At 31.3% G+C, this 20,623-nt stretch overlaps 1 long non-coding RNA gene across 6 annotated transcripts; it reads left to right on the forward strand.

Annotated features, from left to right (window-relative positions):
- The first annotated feature begins 419 nt into the window (after positions 1-419).
- On the forward strand, positions 420-20,540 carry LOC139507101 (uncharacterized). Of its 6 annotated transcripts, none has more exons than XR_011660564.1 (24): positions 420-535; positions 892-970; positions 1,536-1,626; positions 2,672-2,750; positions 3,316-3,406; positions 4,450-4,528; positions 5,094-5,184; positions 6,229-6,307; positions 6,873-6,963; positions 8,008-8,086; positions 8,652-8,742; positions 9,787-9,865; positions 10,431-10,521; positions 11,566-11,644; positions 12,210-12,300; positions 13,345-13,423; positions 13,989-14,079; positions 15,124-15,202; positions 15,768-15,858; positions 16,903-16,981; positions 17,548-17,638; positions 18,683-18,761; positions 19,327-19,417; positions 20,462-20,540. It is a non-coding gene; the product is annotated as an uncharacterized lncRNA (long non-coding RNA). The 6 variants fall into 6 exon arrangements; XR_011660565.1 differs by lacking the exon at positions 420-535 and adding an exon at positions 673-743; XR_011660566.1 differs by lacking the exons at positions 420-535; positions 892-970; positions 1,536-1,626 and adding an exon at positions 1,693-2,314.
- Positions 20,541-20,623: the final 83 nt, after the last annotated feature.

Genomic DNA, 20,623 nt, shown 5'->3' on the forward strand with positions numbered 1-20,623 from the left:
GAAATTAAAGTGAATCGAACTATCACATGATTTTTTTATGGGAAATGAACACGAATCGAGCCTTCACATGAATTTAACAGTAACTGAACATATTTTAGATAATATTATAGAAAGTAAATATGTTTTCTTTTTGGTAGTGAGCATGTTTTAGGTGTAATACCACCAAATCATGGTACGTCACATCCGGTTGCATACGAAAGTAGGCCTAAAAAAATATTCCCTTGAATTTGACAGTTGTAGAAAATTAGCCCTGCATTTCAATGCACTTAAATTTTTCTGAGTCGTAAATATGTATGTTGGGTGTCTGAAAGCATCATTCTTTTTTTATTTGATGGTCTTATAAAATATTTTGGAACGTTAAGGTTACATAGTTACCAAAGCAGGTAACCAGTAAATAACAGTGTAAAAATTGGGTTGTCTACCCTCGGCGGTGGTTACTTCTTATATGCAATGAAATGTAGTGTGAAATTTTCACTGTATCACTGGAAAGGATTGAACTTTACACATGCAAAGTATTTCTTTGGTTGAAATAAAGGTAAATACTGTACGATTTTTTTAAAAGTGCCAATTTAACAAAGACTAATAGGGAAAAATCAATGGTGGTATTACACCTATTTAGGGAAACTAAATGTGCACTCGTGACCCTATTGTACTTTCATTTTTAAAAGTTATAAATAAACCAGTTCATACATTGTAAACATGGACTTTTCGGAATGGATTTAGACACAGAAAGTACGTTTGAGGTAAAATTGCATTGAAATGTGGGTTTACGGGTGTTTTCTTAGTCAAATGGGTGGACAGACGAAGCTGTATTTAGATTAGTGTTTTAAATTTTAAATTACCCTTACAGTTTTTGTTTTGTTTATACAACATGTGAATTTTTTATTTCAGTGTTAACCATGTTCTGAAAAGCATTCTGTTGAAAAATCTTATATGTGAATTGGTCTGCAGATGACACTTCAGCATTAAAGTATGTATCAACTATCATCATGTTTTTTTGGGTTTTTTTGGCCGCAAAAGTTTACAATTTGCCATTGTGCAGTCTACATTTTGCACAGACAATAACTCATCTAAACACTTATTTGTCCTGGATTTATACACATCAGAATCTAGTCTCACATACTTAAACTTTATAATTCTTACCAATTATTTTTTGTACCAGCATTCCAAGGGACATAACCCTTTTTAAAAACATTTTGAGGTATTTTTTTATTACTCTTTCTCCCCATTTTCTAATGTAAAATACAAGAAAGTGGACTTTTTGTGTAAATCTATTAGAAATATACTGTTATGAGTAAATAAAAAGACTTTGATACCAGTAGCAATAAATTATTGACTGAAAGGGAACCGTTATTTCTCACACTAGGGGAACAGACCAAAAACTCAAGTTACACATAAGGGCTTATAGAAACTTCCGTGTAGACTGTTAACATTTATAGAGACAGTTCTTTCAGCTAAAACACTTTAATTATTGATTTAACATTACATTTATTTCATTTTAGTGGGAAAATAATCACATTTGTTTTATTTTTTAGACAAAAGATATCAAGTTTTGATGAAAAAGGAAGGAAGGAGGAAAAATGGACCAAAACAGACCAAAACAGACCTTCAAATGAACTCTTAAAGGTGCAATAAAATTGTTTATCATCTTAAAGTTATCTTTTGTATTCTATCTAATTGTTTGAATGCATATATCATGAGTTTATGATCAGATATTAGTCAACACTGCATTTTATAATGATACACTGAAATTAGGATTTTTCGAAGAAATTGGACTGAAATTGCCGTAGGATATGGCCTTACGTTATAGTGATTTTCTCTGAAACTATAGTTCTGACTGAGACAAAACTTGACAGTTATGCTTGAAATAACTTGCAATTGGAGGGGAAAAAATTGCATTAAGTTTATTTGACATTTAGGTGTTCTTTAGGTGTAATACCACCAAATCATGGTACGTCACATCCGGTTGCATACGAAAGTAGGCCTAAAAAAATATTCCCTTGAATTTGACAGTTGTAGAAAATTAGCCCTGCATTTCAATGCACTTAAATTTTTCTGAGTCGTAAATATGTATGTTGGGTGTCTGAAAGCATCATTCTTTTTTTATTTGATGGTCTTATAAAATATTTTGGAACGTTAAGGTTACATAGTTACCAAAGCAGGTAACCAGTAAATAACAGTGTAAAAATTGGGTTGTCTACCCTCGGCGGTGGTTACTTCTTATATGCAATGAAATGTAGTGTGAAATTTTCACTGTATCACTGGAAAGGATTGAACTTTACACATGCAAAGTATTTCTTTGGTTGAAATAAAGGTAAATACTGTACGATTTTTTTAAAAGTGCCAATTTAACAAAGACTAATAGGGAAAAATCAATGGTGGTATTACACCTATTTAGGGAAACTAAATGTGCACTCGTGACCCCTATTGTACTTTCATTTTTAAAAGTTATAAATAAACCAGTTCATACATTGTAAACATGGACTTTTCGGAATGGATTTAGACACAGAAAGTACGTTTGAGGTAAAATTGCATTGAAATGTGGGTTTACGGGTGTTTTCTTAGTCAAATGGGTGGACAGACGAAGCTGTATTTAGATTAGTGTTTTAAATTTTAAATTACCCTTACAGTTTTTGTTTTGTTTATACAACATGTGAATTTTTTATTTCAGTGTTAACCATGTTCTGAAAAGCATTCTGTTGAAAAATCTTATATGTGAATTGGTCTGCAGATGACACTTCAGCATTAAAGTATGTATCAACTATCATCATGTTTTTTTGGGTTTTTTTGGCCGCAAAAGTTTACAATTTGCCATTGTGCAGTCTACATTTTGCACAGACAATAACTCATCTAAACACTTATTTGTCCTGGATTTATACACATCAGAATCTAGTCTCACATACTTAAACTTTATAATTCTTACCAATTATTTTTTGTACCAGCATTCCAAGGGACATAACCCTTTTTAAAAACATTTTGAGGTATTTTTTTATTACTCTTTCTCCCCATTTTCTAATGTAAAATACAAGAAAGTGGACTTTTTGTGTAAATCTATTAGAAATATACTGTTATGAGTAAATAAAAAGACTTTGATACCAGTAGCAATAAATTATTGACTGAAAGGGAACCGTTATTTCTCACACTAGGGGAACAGACCAAAAACTCAAGTTACACATAAGGGCTTATAGAAACTTCCGTGTAGACTGTTAACATTTATAGAGACAGTTCTTTCAGCTAAAACACTTTAATTATTGATTTAACATTACATTTATTTCATTTTAGTGGGAAAATAATCACATTTGTTTTATTTTTTAGACAAAAGATATCAAGTTTTGATGAAAAAGGAAGGAAGGAGGAAAAATGGACCAAAACAGACCAAAACAGACCTTCAAATGAACTCTTAAAGGTGCAATAAAATTGTTTATCATCTTAAAGTTATCTTTTGTATTCTATCTAATTGTTTGAATGCATATATCATGAGTTTATGATCAGATATTAGTCAACACTGCATTTTATAATGATACACTGAAATTAGGATTTTTCGAAGAAATTGGACTGAAATTGCCGTAGGATATGGCCTTACGTTATAGTGATTTTCTCTGAAACTATAGTTCTGACTGAGACAAAACTTGACAGTTATGCTTGAAATAACTTGCAATTGGAGGGGAAAAAATTGCATTAAGTTTATTTGACATTTAGGTGTTCTTTAGGTGTAATACCACCAAATCATGGTACGTCACATCCGGTTGCATACGAAAGTAGGCCTAAAAAAATATTCCCTTGAATTTGACAGTTGTAGAAAATTAGCCCTGCATTTCAATGCACTTAAATTTTTCTGAGTCGTAAATATGTATGTTGGGTGTCTGAAAGCATCATTCTTTTTTTATTTGATGGTCTTATAAAATATTTTGGAACGTTAAGGTTACATAGTTACCAAAGCAGGTAACCAGTAAATAACAGTGTAAAAATTGGGTTGTCTACCCTCGGCGGTGGTTACTTCTTATATGCAATGAAATGTAGTGTGAAATTTTCACTGTATCACTGGAAAGGATTGAACTTTACACATGCAAAGTATTTCTTTGGTTGAAATAAAGGTAAATACTGTACGATTTTTTTAAAAGTGCCAATTTAACAAAGACTAATAGGGAAAAATCAATGGTGGTATTACACCTATTTAGGGAAACTAAATGTGCACTCGTGACCCTATTGTACTTTCATTTTTAAAAGTTATAAATAAACCAGTTCATACATTGTAAACATGGACTTTTCGGAATGGATTTAGACACAGAAAGTACGTTTGAGGTAAAATTGCATTGAAATGTGGGTTTACGGGTGTTTTCTTAGTCAATGGGTGGACAGACGAAGCTGTATTTAGATTAGTGTTTTAAATTTTAAATTACCCTTACAGTTTTTGTTTTGTTTATACAACATGTGAATTTTTTATTTCAGTGTTAACCATGTTCTGAAAAGCATTCTGTTGAAAAATCTTATATGTGAATTGGTCTGCAGATGACACTTCAGCATTAAAGTATGTATCAACTATCATCATGTTTTTTTGGGTTTTTTTGGCCGCAAAAGTTTACAATTTGCCATTGTGCAGTCTACATTTTGCACAGACAATAACTCATCTAAACACTTATTTGTCCTGGATTTATACACATCAGAATCTAGTCTCACATACTTAAACTTTATAATTCTTACCAATTATTTTTTGTACCAGCATTCCAAGGGACATAACCCTTTTTAAAAACATTTTGAGGTATTTTTTTATTACTCTTTCTCCCCATTTTCTAATGTAAAATACAAGAAAGTGGACTTTTTGTGTAAATCTATTAGAAATATACTGTTATGAGTAAATAAAAAGACTTTGATACCAGTAGCAATAAATTATTGACTGAAAGGGAACCGTTATTTCTCACACTAGGGGAACAGACCAAAAACTCAAGTTACACATAAGGGCTTATAGAAACTTCCGTGTAGACTGTTAACATTTATAGAGACAGTTCTTTCAGCTAAAACACTTTAATTATTGATTTAACATTACATTTATTTCATTTTAGTGGGAAAATAATCACATTTGTTTTATTTTTTAGACAAAAGATATCAAGTTTTGATGAAAAAGGAAGGAAGGAGGAAAAATGGACCAAAACAGACCAAAACAGACCTTCAAATGAACTCTTAAAGGTGCAATAAAATTGTTTATCATCTTAAAGTTATCTTTTGTATTCTATCTAATTGTTTGAATGCATATATCATGAGTTTATGATCAGATATTAGTCAACACTGCATTTTATAATGATACACTGAAATTAGGATTTTTCGAAGAAATTGGACTGAAATTGCCGTAGGATATGGCCTTACGTTATAGTGATTTTCTCTGAAACTATAGTTCTGACTGAGACAAAACTTGACAGTTATGCTTGAAATAACTTGCAATTGGAGGGGAAAAAATTGCATTAAGTTTATTTGACATTTAGGTGTTCTTTAGGTGTAATACCACCAAATCATGGTACGTCACATCCGGTTGCATACGAAAGTAGGCCTAAAAAAATATTCCCTTGAATTTGACAGTTGTAGAAAATTAGCCCTGCATTTCAATGCACTTAAATTTTTCTGAGTCGTAAATATGTATGTTGGGTGTCTGAAAGCATCATTCTTTTTTTATTTGATGGTCTTATAAAATATTTTGGAACGTTAAGGTTACATAGTTACCAAAGCAGGTAACCAGTAAATAACAGTGTAAAAATTGGGTTGTCTACCCTCGGCGGTGGTTACTTCTTATATGCAATGAAATGTAGTGTGAAATTTTCACTGTATCACTGGAAAGGATTGAACTTTACACATGCAAAGTATTTCTTTGGTTGAAATAAAGGTAAATACTGTACGATTTTTTTAAAAGTGCCAATTTAACAAAGACTAATAGGGAAAAATCAATGGTGGTATTACACCTATTTAGGGAAACTAAATGTGCACTCGTGACCCTATTGTACTTTCATTTTTAAAAGTTATAAATAAACCAGTTCATACATTGTAAACATGGACTTTTCGGAATGGATTTAGACACAGAAAGTACGTTTGAGGTAAAATTGCATTGAAATGTGGGTTTACGGGTGTTTTCTTAGTCAAATGGGTGGACAGACGAAGCTGTATTTAGATTAGTGTTTTAAATTTTAAATTACCCTTACAGTTTTTGTTTTGTTTATACAACATGTGAATTTTTTATTTCAGTGTTAACCATGTTCTGAAAAGCATTCTGTTGAAAAATCTTATATGTGAATTGGTCTGCAGATGACACTTCAGCATTAAAGTATGTATCAACTATCATCATGTTTTTTTGGGTTTTTTTGGCCGCAAAAGTTTACAATTTGCCATTGTGCAGTCTACATTTTGCACAGACAATAACTCATCTAAACACTTATTTGTCCTGGATTTATACACATCAGAATCTAGTCTCACATACTTAAACTTTATAATTCTTACCAATTATTTTTTGTACCAGCATTCCAAGGGACATAACCCTTTTTAAAAACATTTTGAGGTATTTTTTTATTACTCTTTCTCCCCATTTTCTAATGTAAAATACAAGAAAGTGGACTTTTTGTGTAAATCTATTAGAAATATACTGTTATGAGTAAATAAAAAGACTTTGATACCAGTAGCAATAAATTATTGACTGAAAGGGAACCGTTATTTCTCACACTAGGGGAACAGACCAAAAACTCAAGTTACACATAAGGGCTTATAGAAACTTCCGTGTAGACTGTTAACATTTATAGAGACAGTTCTTTCAGCTAAAACACTTTAATTATTGATTTAACATTACATTTATTTCATTTTAGTGGGAAAATAATCACATTTGTTTTATTTTTTAGACAAAAGATATCAAGTTTTGATGAAAAAGGAAGGAAGGAGGAAAAATGGACCAAAACAGACCAAAACAGACCTTCAAATGAACTCTTAAAGGTGCAATAAAATTGTTTATCATCTTAAAGTTATCTTTTGTATTCTATCTAATTGTTTGAATGCATATATCATGAGTTTATGATCAGATATTAGTCAACACTGCATTTTATAATGATACACTGAAATTAGGATTTTTCGAAGAAATTGGACTGAAATTGCCGTAGGATATGGCCTTACGTTATAGTGATTTTCTCTGAAACTATAGTTCTGACTGAGACAAAACTTGACAGTTATGCTTGAAATAACTTGCAATTGGAGGGGAAAAAATTGCATTAAGTTTATTTGACATTTAGGTGTTCTTTAGGTGTAATACCACCAAATCATGGTACGTCACATCCGGTTGCATACGAAAGTAGGCCTAAAAAAATATTCCCTTGAATTTGACAGTTGTAGAAAATTAGCCCTGCATTTCAATGCACTTAAATTTTTCTGAGTCGTAAATATGTATGTTGGGTGTCTGAAAGCATCATTCTTTTTTTATTTGATGGTCTTATAAAATATTTTGGAACGTTAAGGTTACATAGTTACCAAAGCAGGTAACCAGTAAATAACAGTGTAAAAATTGGGTTGTCTACCCTCGGCGGTGGTTACTTCTTATATGCAATGAAATGTAGTGTGAAATTTTCACTGTATCACTGGAAAGGATTGAACTTTACACATGCAAAGTATTTCTTTGGTTGAAATAAAGGTAAATACTGTACGATTTTTTTAAAAGTGCCAATTTAACAAAGACTAATAGGGAAAAATCAATGGTGGTATTACACCTATTTAGGGAAACTAAATGTGCACTCGTGACCCTATTGTACTTTCATTTTTAAAAGTTATAAATAAACCAGTTCATACATTGTAAACATGGACTTTTCGGAATGGATTTAGACACAGAAAGTACGTTTGAGGTAAAATTGCATTGAAATGTGGGTTTACGGGTGTTTTCTTAGTCAAATGGGTGGACAGACGAAGCTGTATTTAGATTAGTGTTTTAAATTTTAAATTACCCTTACAGTTTTTGTTTTGTTTATACAACATGTGAATTTTTTATTTCAGTGTTAACCATGTTCTGAAAAGCATTCTGTTGAAAAATCTTATATGTGAATTGGTCTGCAGATGACACTTCAGCATTAAAGTATGTATCAACTATCATCATGTTTTTTTGGGTTTTTTTGGCCGCAAAAGTTTACAATTTGCCATTGTGCAGTCTACATTTTGCACAGACAATAACTCATCTAAACACTTATTTGTCCTGGATTTATACACATCAGAATCTAGTCTCACATACTTAAACTTTATAATTCTTACCAATTATTTTTTGTACCAGCATTCCAAGGGACATAACCCTTTTTAAAAACATTTTGAGGTATTTTTTTATTACTCTTTCTCCCCATTTTCTAATGTAAAATACAAGAAAGTGGACTTTTTGTGTAAATCTATTAGAAATATACTGTTATGAGTAAATAAAAAGACTTTGATACCAGTAGCAATAAATTATTGACTGAAAGGGAACCGTTATTTCTCACACTAGGGGAACAGACCAAAAACTCAAGTTACACATAAGGGCTTATAGAAACTTCCGTGTAGACTGTTAACATTTATAGAGACAGTTCTTTCAGCTAAAACACTTTAATTATTGATTTAACATTACATTTATTTCATTTTAGTGGGAAAATAATCACATTTGTTTTATTTTTTAGACAAAAGATATCAAGTTTTGATGAAAAAGGAAGGAAGGAGGAAAAATGGACCAAAACAGACCAAAACAGACCTTCAAATGAACTCTTAAAGGTGCAATAAAATTGTTTATCATCTTAAAGTTATCTTTTGTATTCTATCTAATTGTTTGAATGCATATATCATGAGTTTATGATCAGATATTAGTCAACACTGCATTTTATAATGATACACTGAAATTAGGATTTTTCGAAGAAATTGGACTGAAATTGCCGTAGGATATGGCCTTACGTTATAGTGATTTTCTCTGAAACTATAGTTCTGACTGAGACAAAACTTGACAGTTATGCTTGAAATAACTTGCAATTGGAGGGGAAAAAATTGCATTAAGTTTATTTGACATTTAGGTGTTCTTTAGGTGTAATACCACCAAATCATGGTACGTCACATCCGGTTGCATACGAAAGTAGGCCTAAAAAAATATTCCCTTGAATTTGACAGTTGTAGAAAATTAGCCCTGCATTTCAATGCACTTAAATTTTTCTGAGTCGTAAATATGTATGTTGGGTGTCTGAAAGCATCATTCTTTTTTTATTTGATGGTCTTATAAAATATTTTGGAACGTTAAGGTTACATAGTTACCAAAGCAGGTAACCAGTAAATAACAGTGTAAAAATTGGGTTGTCTACCCTCGGCGGTGGTTACTTCTTATATGCAATGAAATGTAGTGTGAAATTTTCACTGTATCACTGGAAAGGATTGAACTTTACACATGCAAAGTATTTCTTTGGTTGAAATAAAGGTAAATACTGTACGATTTTTTTAAAAGTGCCAATTTAACAAAGACTAATAGGGAAAAATCAATGGTGGTATTACACCTATTTAGGGAAACTAAATGTGCACTCGTGACCCTATTGTACTTTCATTTTTAAAAGTTATAAATAAACCAGTTCATACATTGTAAACATGGACTTTTCGGAATGGATTTAGACACAGAAAGTACGTTTGAGGTAAAATTGCATTGAAATGTGGGTTTACGGGTGTTTTCTTAGTCAAATGGGTGGACAGACGAAGCTGTATTTAGATTAGTGTTTTAAATTTTAAATTACCCTTACAGTTTTTGTTTTGTTTATACAACATGTGAATTTTTTATTTCAGTGTTAACCATGTTCTGAAAAGCATTCTGTTGAAAAATCTTATATGTGAATTGGTCTGCAGATGACACTTCAGCATTAAAGTATGTATCAACTATCATCATGTTTTTTTGGGTTTTTTTGGCCGCAAAAGTTTACAATTTGCCATTGTGCAGTCTACATTTTGCACAGACAATAACTCATCTAAACACTTATTTGTCCTGGATTTATACACATCAGAATCTAGTCTCACATACTTAAACTTTATAATTCTTACCAATTATTTTTTGTACCAGCATTCCAAGGGACATAACCCTTTTTAAAAACATTTTGAGGTATTTTTTTATTACTCTTTCTCCCCATTTTCTAATGTAAAATACAAGAAAGTGGACTTTTTGTGTAAATCTATTAGAAATATACTGTTATGAGTAAATAAAAAGACTTTGATACCAGTAGCAATAAATTATTGACTGAAAGGGAACCGTTATTTCTCACACTAGGGGAACAGACCAAAAACTCAAGTTACACATAAGGGCTTATAGAAACTTCCGTGTAGACTGTTAACATTTATAGAGACAGTTCTTTCAGCTAAAACACTTTAATTATTGATTTAACATTACATTTATTTCATTTTAGTGGGAAAATAATCACATTTGTTTTATTTTTTAGACAAAAGATATCAAGTTTTGATGAAAAAGGAAGGAAGGAGGAAAAATGGACCAAAACAGACCAAAACAGACCTTCAAATGAACTCTTAAAGGTGCAATAAAATTGTTTATCATCTTAAAGTTATCTTTTGTATTCTATCTAATTGTTTGAATGCATATATCATGAGTTTATGATCAGATATTAGTCAACACTGCATTTTATAATGATACACTGAAATTAGGATTTTTCGAAGAAATTGGACTGAAATTGCCGTAGGATATGGCCTTACGTTATAGTGATTTTCTCTGAAACTATAGTTCTGACTGAGACAAAACTTGACAGTTATGCTTGAAATAACTTGCAATTGGAGGGGAAAAAATTGCATTAAGTTTATTTGACATTTAGGTGTTCTTTAGGTGTAATACCACCAAATCATGGTACGTCACATCCGGTTGCATACGAAAGTAGGCCTAAAAAAATATTCCCTTGAATTTAACAGTTGTAGAAAATTAGCCCTGCATTTCAATGCACTTAAATTTTTCTGAGTCGTAAATATGTATGTTGGGTGTCTGAAAGCATCATTCTTTTTTTATTTGATGGTCTTATAAAATATTTTGGAACGTTAAGGTTACATAGTTACCAAAGCAGGTAACCAGTAAATAACAGTGTAAAAATTGGGTTGTCTACCCTCGGCGGTGGTTACTTCTTATATGCAATGAAATGTAGTGTGAAATTTTCACTGTATCACTGGAAAGGATTGAACTTTACACATGCAAAGTATTTCTTTGGTTGAAATAAATGTAAATACTGTACGATTTTTTTAAAAGTGCCAATTTAACAAAGACTAATAGGGAAAAATCAATGGTGGTATTACACCTATTTAGGGAAACTAAATGTGCACTCGTGACCCTATTGTACTTTCATTTTTAAAAGTTATAAATAAACCAGTTCATACATTGTAAACATGGACTTTTCGGAATGGATTTAGACACAGAAAGTACGTTTGAGGTAAAATTGCATTGAAATGTGGGTTTACGGGTGTTTTCTTAGTCAAATGGGTGGACAGACGAAGCTGTATTTAGATTAGTGTTTTAAATTTTAAATTACCCTTACAGTTTTTGTTTTGTTTATACAACATGTGAATTTTTTATTTCAGTGTTAACCATGTTCTGAAAAGCATTCTGTTGAAAAATCTTATATGTGAATTGGTCTGCAGATGACACTTCAGCATTAAAGTATGTATCAACTATCATCATGTTTTTTTGGGTTTTTTTGGCCGCAAAAGTTTACAATTTGCCATTGTGCAGTCTACATTTTGCACAGACAATAACTCATCTAAACACTTATTTGTCCTGGATTTATACACATCAGAATCTAGTCTCACATACTTAAACTTTATAATTCTTACCAATTATTTTTTGTACCAGCATTCCAAGGGACATAACCCTTTTTAAAAACATTTTGAGGTATTTTTTTATTACTCTTTCTCCCCATTTTCTAATGTAAAATACAAGAAAGTGGACTTTTTGTGTAAATCTATTAGAAATATACTGTTATGAGTAAATAAAAAGACTTTGATACCAGTAGCAATAAATTATTGACTGAAAGGGAACCGTTATTTCTCACACTAGGGGAACAGACCAAAAACTCAAGTTACACATAAGGGCTTATAGAAACTTCCGTGTAGACTGTTAACATTTATAGAGACAGTTCTTTCAGCTAAAACACTTTAATTATTGATTTAACATTACATTTATTTCATTTTAGTGGGAAAATAATCACATTTGTTTTATTTTTTAGACAAAAGATATCAAGTTTTGATGAAAAAGGAAGGAAGGAGGAAAAATGGACCAAAACAGACCAAAACAGACCTTCAAATGAACTCTTAAAGGTGCAATAAAATTGTTTATCATCTTAAAGTTATCTTTTGTATTCTATCTAATTGTTTGAATGCATATATCATGAGTTTATGATCAGATATTAGTCAACACTGCATTTTATAATGATACACTGAAATTAGGATTTTTCGAAGAAATTGGACTGAAATTGCCGTAGGATATGGCCTTACGTTATAGTGATTTTCTCTGAAACTATAGTTCTGACTGAGACAAAACTTGACAGTTATGCTTGAAATAACTTGCAATTGGAGGGGAAAAAATTGCATTAAGTTTATTTGACATTTAGGTGTTCTTTAGGTGTAATACCACCAAATCATGGTACGTCACATCCGGTTGCATACGAAAGTAGGCCTAAAAAAATATTCCCTTGAATTTAACAGTTGTAGAAAATTAGCCCTGCATTTCAATGCACTTAAATTTTTCTGAGTCGTAAATATGTATGTTGGGTGTCTGAAAGCATCATTCTTTTTTTATTTGATGGTCTTATAAAATATTTTGGAACGTTAAGGTTACATAGTTACCAAAGCAGGTAACCAGTAAATAACAGTGTAAAAATTGGGTTGTCTACCCTCGGCGGTGGTTACTTCTTATATGCAATGAAATGTAGTGTGAAATTTTCACTGTATCACTGGAAAGGATTGAACTTTACACATGCAAAGTATTTCTTTGGTTGAAATAAAGGTAAATACTGTACGATTTTTTTAAAAGTGCCAATTTAACAAAGACTAATAGGGAAAAATCAATGGTGGTATTACACCTATTTAGGGAAACTAAATGTGCACTCGTGACCCTATTGTACTTTCATTTTTAAAAGTTATAAATAAACCAGTTCATACATTGTAAACATGGACTTTTCGGAATGGATTTAGACACAGAAAGTACGTTTGAGGTAAAATTGCATTGAAATGTGGGTTTACGGGTGTTTTCTTAGTCAAATGGGTGGACAGACGAAGCTGTATTTAGATTAGTGTTTTAAATTTTAAATTACCCTTACAGTTTTTGTTTTGTTTATACAACATGTGAATTTTTTATTTCAGTGTTAACCATGTTCTGAAAAGCATTCTGTTGAAAAATCTTATATGTGAATTGGTCTGCAGATGACACTTCAGCATTAAAGTATGTATCAACTATCATCATGTTTTTTTGGGTTTTTTTGGCCGCAAAAGTTTACAATTTGCCATTGTGCAGTCTACATTTTGCACAGACAATAACTCATCTAAACACTTATTTGTCCTGGATTTATACACATCAGAATCTAGTCTCACATACTTAAACTTTATAATTCTTACCAATTATTTTTTGTACCAGCATTCCAAGGGACATAACCCTTTTTAAAAACATTTTGAGGTATTTTTTTATTACTCTTTCTCCCCATTTTCTAATGTAAAATACAAGAAAGTGGACTTTTTGTGTAAATCTATTAGAAATATACTGTTATGAGTAAATAAAAAGACTTTGATACCAGTAGCAATAAATTATTGACTGAAAGGGAACCGTTATTTCTCACACTAGGGGAACAGACCAAAAACTCAAGTTACACATAAGGGCTTATAGAAACTTCCGTGTAGACTGTTAACATTTATAGAGACAGTTCTTTCAGCTAAAACACTTTAATTATTGATTTAACATTACATTTATTTCATTTTAGTGGGAAAATAATCACATTTGTTTTATTTTTTAGACAAAAGATATCAAGTTTTGATGAAAAAGGAAGGAAGGAGGAAAAATGGACCAAAACAGACCAAAACAGACCTTCAAATGAACTCTTAAAGGTGCAATAAAATTGTTTATCATCTTAAAGTTATCTTTTGTATTCTATCTAATTGTTTGAATGCATATATCATGAGTTTATGATCAGATATTAGTCAACACTGCATTTTATAATGATACACTGAAATTAGGATTTTTCGAAGAAATTGGACTGAAATTGCCGTAGGATATGGCCTTACGTTATAGTGATTTTCTCTGAAACTATAGTTCTGACTGAGACAAAACTTGACAGTTATGCTTGAAATAACTTGCAATTGGAGGGGAAAAAATTGCATTAAGTTTATTTGACATTTAGGTGTTCTTTAGGTGTAATACCACCAAATCATGGTACGTCACATCCGGTTGCATACGAAAGTAGGCCTAAAAAAATATTCCCTTGAATTTAACAGTTGTAGAAAATTAGCCCTGCATTTCAATGCACTTAAATTTTTCTGAGTCGTAAATATGTATGTTGGGTGTCTGAAAGCATCATTCTTTTTTTATTTGATGGTCTTATAAAATATTTTGGAACGTTAAGGTTACATAGTTACCAAAGCAGGTAACCAGTAAATAACAGTGTAAAAATTGGGTTGTCTACCCTCGGCGGTGGTTACTTCTTATATGCAATGAAATGTAGTGTGAAATTTTCACTGTATCACTGGAAAGGATTGAACTTTACACATGCAAAGTATTTCTTTGGTTGAAATAAAGGTAAATACTGTACGATTTTTTTAAAAGTGCCAATTTAACAAAGACTAATAGGGAAAAATCAATGGTGGTATTACACCTATTTAGGGAAACTAAATGTGCACTCGTGACCCTATTGTACTTTCATTTTTAAAAGTTATAAATAAACCAGTTCATACATTGTAAACATGGACTTTTCGGAATGGATTTAGACACAGAAAGTACGTTTGAGGTAAAATTGCATTGAAATGTGGGTTTACGGGTGTTTTCTTAGTCAAATGGGTGGACAGACGAAGCTGTATTTAGATTAGTGTTTTAAATTTTAAATTACCCTTACAGTTTTTGTTTTGTTTATACAACATGTGAATTTTTTATTTCAGTGTTAACCATGTTCTGAAAAGCATTCTGTTGAAAAATCTTATATGTGAATTGGTCTGCAGATGACACTTCAGCATTAAAGTATGTATCAACTATCATCATGTTTTTTTGGGTTTTTTTGGCCGCAAAAGTTTACAATTTGCCATTGTGCAGTCTACATTTTGCACAGACAATAACTCATCTAAACACTTATTTGTCCTGGATTTATACACATCAGAATCTAGTCTCACATACTTAAACTTTATAATTCTTACCAATTATTTTTTGTACCAGCATTCCAAGGGACATAACCCTTTTTAAAAACATTTTGAGGTATTTTTTTATTACTCTTTCTCCCCATTTTCTAATGTAAAATACAAGAAAGTGGACTTTTTGTGTAAATCTATTAGAAATATACTGTTATGAGTAAATAAAAAGACTTTGATACCAGTAGCAATAAATTATTGACTGAAAGGGAACCGTTATTTCTCACACTAGGGGAACAGACCAAAAACTCAAGTTACACATAAGGGCTTATAGAAACTTCCGTGTAGACTGTTAACATTTATAGAGACAGTTCTTTCAGCTAAAACACTTTAATTATTGATTTAACATTACATTTATTTCATTTTAGTGGGAAAATAATCACATTTGTTTTATTTTTTAGACAAAAGATATCAAGTTTTGATGAAAAAGGAAGGAAGGAGGAAAAATGGACCAAAACAGACCAAAACAGACCTTCAAATGAACTCTTAAAGGTGCAATAAAATTGTTTATCATCTTAAAGTTATCTTTTGTATTCTATCTAATTGTTTGAATGCATATATCATGAGTTTATGATCAGATATTAGTCAACACTGCATTTTATAATGATACACTGAAATTAGGATTTTTCGAAGAAATTGGACTGAAATTGCCGTAGGATATGGCCTTACGTTATAGTGATTTTCTCTGAAACTATAGTTCTGACTGAGACAAAACTTGACAGTTATGCTTGAAATAACTTGCAATTGGAGGGGAAAAAATTGCATTAAGTTTATTTGACATTTAGGTGTTCTTTAGGTGTAATACCACCAAATCATGGTACGTCACATCCGGTTGCATACGAAAGTAGGCCTAAAAAAATATTCCCTTGAATTTAACAGTTGTAGAAAATTAGCCCTGCATTTCAATGCACTTAAATTTTTCTGAGTCGTAAATATGTATGTTGGGTGTCTGAAAGCATCATTCTTTTTTTATTTGATGGTCTTATAAAATATTTTGGAACGTTAAGGTTACATAGTTACCAAAGCAGGTAACCAGTAAATAACAGTGTAAAAATTGGGTTGTCTACCCTCGGCGGTGGTTACTTCTTATATGCAATGAAATGTAGTGTGAAATTTTCACTGTATCACTGGAAAGGATTGAACTTTACACATGCAAAGTATTTCTTTGGTTGAAATAAAGGTAAATACTGTACGATTTTTTTAAAAGTGCCAATTTAACAAAGACTAATAGGGAAAAATCAATGGTGGTATTACACCTATTTAGGGAAACTAAATGTGCACTCGTGACCCTATTGTACTTTCATTTTTAAAAGTTATTAATAAACCAGTTCATACATTGTAAACATGGACTTTTCGGAATGGATTTAGACACAGAAAGTACGTTTGAGGTAAAATTGCATTGAAATGTGGGTTTACGGGTGTTTTCTTAGTCAAATGGGTGGACAGACGAAGCTGTATTTAGATTAGTGTTTTAAATTTTAAATTACCCTTACAGTTTTTGTTTTGTTTATACAACATGTGAATTTTTTATTTCAGTGTTAACCATGTTCTGAAAAGCATTCTGTTGAAAAATCTTATATGTGAATTGGTCTGCAGATGACACTTCAGCATTAAAGTATGTATCAACTATCATCATGTTTTTTTGGGTTTTTTTTGGCCGCAAAAGTTTACAATTTGCCATTGTGCAGTCTACATTTTGCACAGACAATAACTCATCTAAACACTTATTTGTCCTGGATTTATACACATCAGAATCTAGTCTCACATACTTAAACTTTATAATTCTTACCAATTATTTTTTGTACCAGCATTCCAAGGGACATAACCCTTTTTAAAAACATTTTGAGGTATTTTTTTATTACTCTTTCTCCCCATTTTCTAATGTAAAATACAAGAAAGTGGACTTTTTGTGTAAATCTATTAGAAATATACTGTTATGAGTAAATAAAAAGACTTTGATACCAGTAGCAATAAATTATTGACTGAAAGGGAACCGTTATTTCTCACACTAGGGGAACAGACCAAAAACTCAAGTTACACATAAGGGCTTATAGAAACTTCCGTGTAGACTGTTAACATTTATAGAGACAGTTCTTTCAGCTAAAACACTTTAATTATTGATTTAACATTACATTTATTTCATTTTAGTGGGAAAATAATCACATTTGTTTTATTTTTTAGACAAAAGATATCAAGTTTTGATGAAAAAGGAAGGAAGGAGGAAAAATGGACCAAAACAGACCAAAACAGACCTTCAAATGAACTCTTAAAGGTGCAATAAAATTGTTTATCATCTTAAAGTTATCTTTTGTATTCTATCTAATTGTTTGAATGCATATATCATGAGTTTATGATCAGATATTAGTCAACACTGCATTTTATAATGATACACTGAAATTAGGATTTTTCGAAGAAATTGGACTGAAATTGCCGTAGGATATGGCCTTACGTTATAGTGATTTTCTCTGAAACTATAGTTCTGACTGAGACAAAACTTGACAGTTATGCTTGAAATAACTTGCAATTGGAGGGGAAAAAATTGCATTAAGTTTATTTGACATTTAGGTGTTCTTTAGGTGTAATACCACCAAATCATGGTACGTCACATCCGGTTGCATACGAAAGTAGGCCTAAAAAAATATTCCCTTGAATTTAACAGTTGTAGAAAATTAGCCCTGCATTTCAATGCACTTAAATTTTTCTGAGTCGTAAATATGTATGTTGGGTGTCTGAAAGCATCATTCTTTTTTTATTTGATGGTCTTATAAAATATTTTGGAACGTTAAGGTTACATAGTTACCAAAGCAGGTAACCAGTAAATAACAGTGTAAAAATTGGGTTGTCTACCCTCGGCGGTGGTTACTTCTTATATGCAATGAAATGTAGTGTGAAATTTTCACTGTATCACTGGAAAGGATTGAACTTTACACATGCAAAGTATTTCTTTGGTTGAAATAAAGGTAAATACTGTACGATTTTTTTAAAAGTGCCAATTTAACAAAGACTAATAGGGAAAAATCAATGGTGGTATTACACCTATTTAGGGAAACTAAATGTGCACTCGTGACCCTATTGTACTTTCATTTTTAAAAGTTATTAATAAACCAGTTCATACATTGTAAACATGGACTTTTCGGAATGGATTTAGACACAGAAAGTACGTTTGAGGTAAAATTGCATTGAAATGTGGGTTTACGGGTGTTTTCTTAGTCAAATGGGTGGACAGACGAAGCTGTATTTAGATTAGTGTTTTAAATTTTAAATTACCCTTACAGTTTTTGTTTTGTTTATACAACATGTGAATTTTTTATTTCAGTGTTAACCATGTTCTGAAAAGCATTCTGTTGAAAAATCTTATATGTGAATTGGTCTGCAGATGACACTTCAGCATTAAAGTATGTATCAACTATCATCATGTTTTTTTGGGTTTTTTTGGCCGCAAAAGTTTACAATTTGCCATTGTGCAGTCTACATTTTGCACAGACAATAACTCATCTAAACACTTATTTGTCCTGGATTTATACACATCAGAATCTAGTCTCACATACTTAAACTTTATAATTCTTACCAATTATTTTTTGTACCAGCATTCCAAGGGACATAACCCTTTTTAAAAACATTTTGAGGTATTTTTTTATTACTCTTTCTCCCCATTTTCTAATGTAAAATACAAGAAAGTGGACTTTTTGTGTAAATCTATTAGAAATATACTATTATGAGTAAATAAAAAGACTTTGATACCAGTAGCAATAAATTATTGACTGAAAGGGAACCGTTATTTCTCACACTAGGGGAACAGACCAAAAACTCAAGTTACACATAAGGGCTTATAGAAACTTCCGTGTAGACTGTTAACATTTATAGAGACAGTTCTTTCAGCTAAAACACTTTAATTATTGATTTAACATTACATTTATTTCATTTTAGTGGGAAAATAATCACATTTGTTTTATTTTTTAGACAAAAGATATCAAGTTTTGATGAAAAAGGAAGGAAGGAGGAAAAATGGACCAAAACAGACCAAAACAGACCTTCAAATGAACTCTTAAAGGTGCAATAAAATTGTTTATCATCTTAAAGTTATCTTTTGTATTCTATCTAATTGTTTGAATGCATATATCATGAGTTTATGATCAGATATTAGTCAACACTGCATTTTATAATGATACACTGAAATTAGGATTTTTCGAAGAAATTGGACTGAAATTGCCGTAGGATATGGCCTTACGTTATAGTGATTTTCTCTGAAACTATAGTTCTGACTGAGACAAAACTTGACAGTTATGCTTGAAATAACTTGCAATTGGAGGGGAAAAAATTGCATTAAGTTTATTTGACATTTAGGTGTTCTTTAGGTGTAATACCACCAAATCATGGTACGTCACATCCGGTTGCATACGAAAGTAGGCCTAAAAAAATATTCCCTTGAATTTGACAGTTGTAGAAAATTAGCCCTGCATTTCAATGCACTTAAATTTTTCTGAGTCGTAAATATGTATGTTGGGTGTCTGAAAGCATCATTCTTTTTTTATTTGATGGTCTTATAAAATATTTTGGAACGTTAAGGTTACATAGTTACCAAAGCAGGTAACCAGTAAATAACAGTGTAAAAATTGGGTTGTCTACCCTCGGCGGTGGTTACTTCTTATATGCAATGAAATGTAGTGTGAAATTTTCACTGTATCACTGGAAAGGATTGAACTTTACACATGCAAAGTATTTCTTTGGTTGAAATAAAGGTAAATACTGTACGATTTTTTTAAAAGTGCCAATTTAACAAAGACTAATAGGGAAAAATCAATGGTGGTATTACACCTATTTAGGGAAACTAAATGTGCACTCGTGACCCTATTGTACTTTCATTTTTAAAAGTTATTAATAAACCAGTTCATACATTGTAAACATGGACTTTTCGGAATGGATTTAGACACAGAAAGTACGTTTGAGGTAAAATTGCATTGAAATGTGGGTTTACGGGTGTTTTCTTAGTCAAATGGGTGGACAGACGAAGCTGTATTTAGATTAGTGTTTTAAATTTTAAATTACCCTTACAGTTTTTGTTTTGTTTATACAACATGTGAATTTTTTATTTCAGTGTTAACCATGTTCTGAAAAGCATTCTGTTGAAAAATCTTATATGTGAATTGGTCTGCAGATGACACTTCAGCATTAAAGTATGTATCAACTATCATCATGTTTTTTTGGGTTTTTTTGGCCGCAAAAGTTTACAATTTGCCATTGTGCAGTCTACATTTTG

This window comes from Mytilus edulis, unplaced genomic scaffold (genome assembly GCF_963676685.1).
Source record: "Mytilus edulis unplaced genomic scaffold, xbMytEdul2.2 SCAFFOLD_1332, whole genome shotgun sequence".
NCBI classification, from domain to species: Eukaryota; Metazoa; Mollusca; class Bivalvia; order Mytilida; family Mytilidae; genus Mytilus; species Mytilus edulis.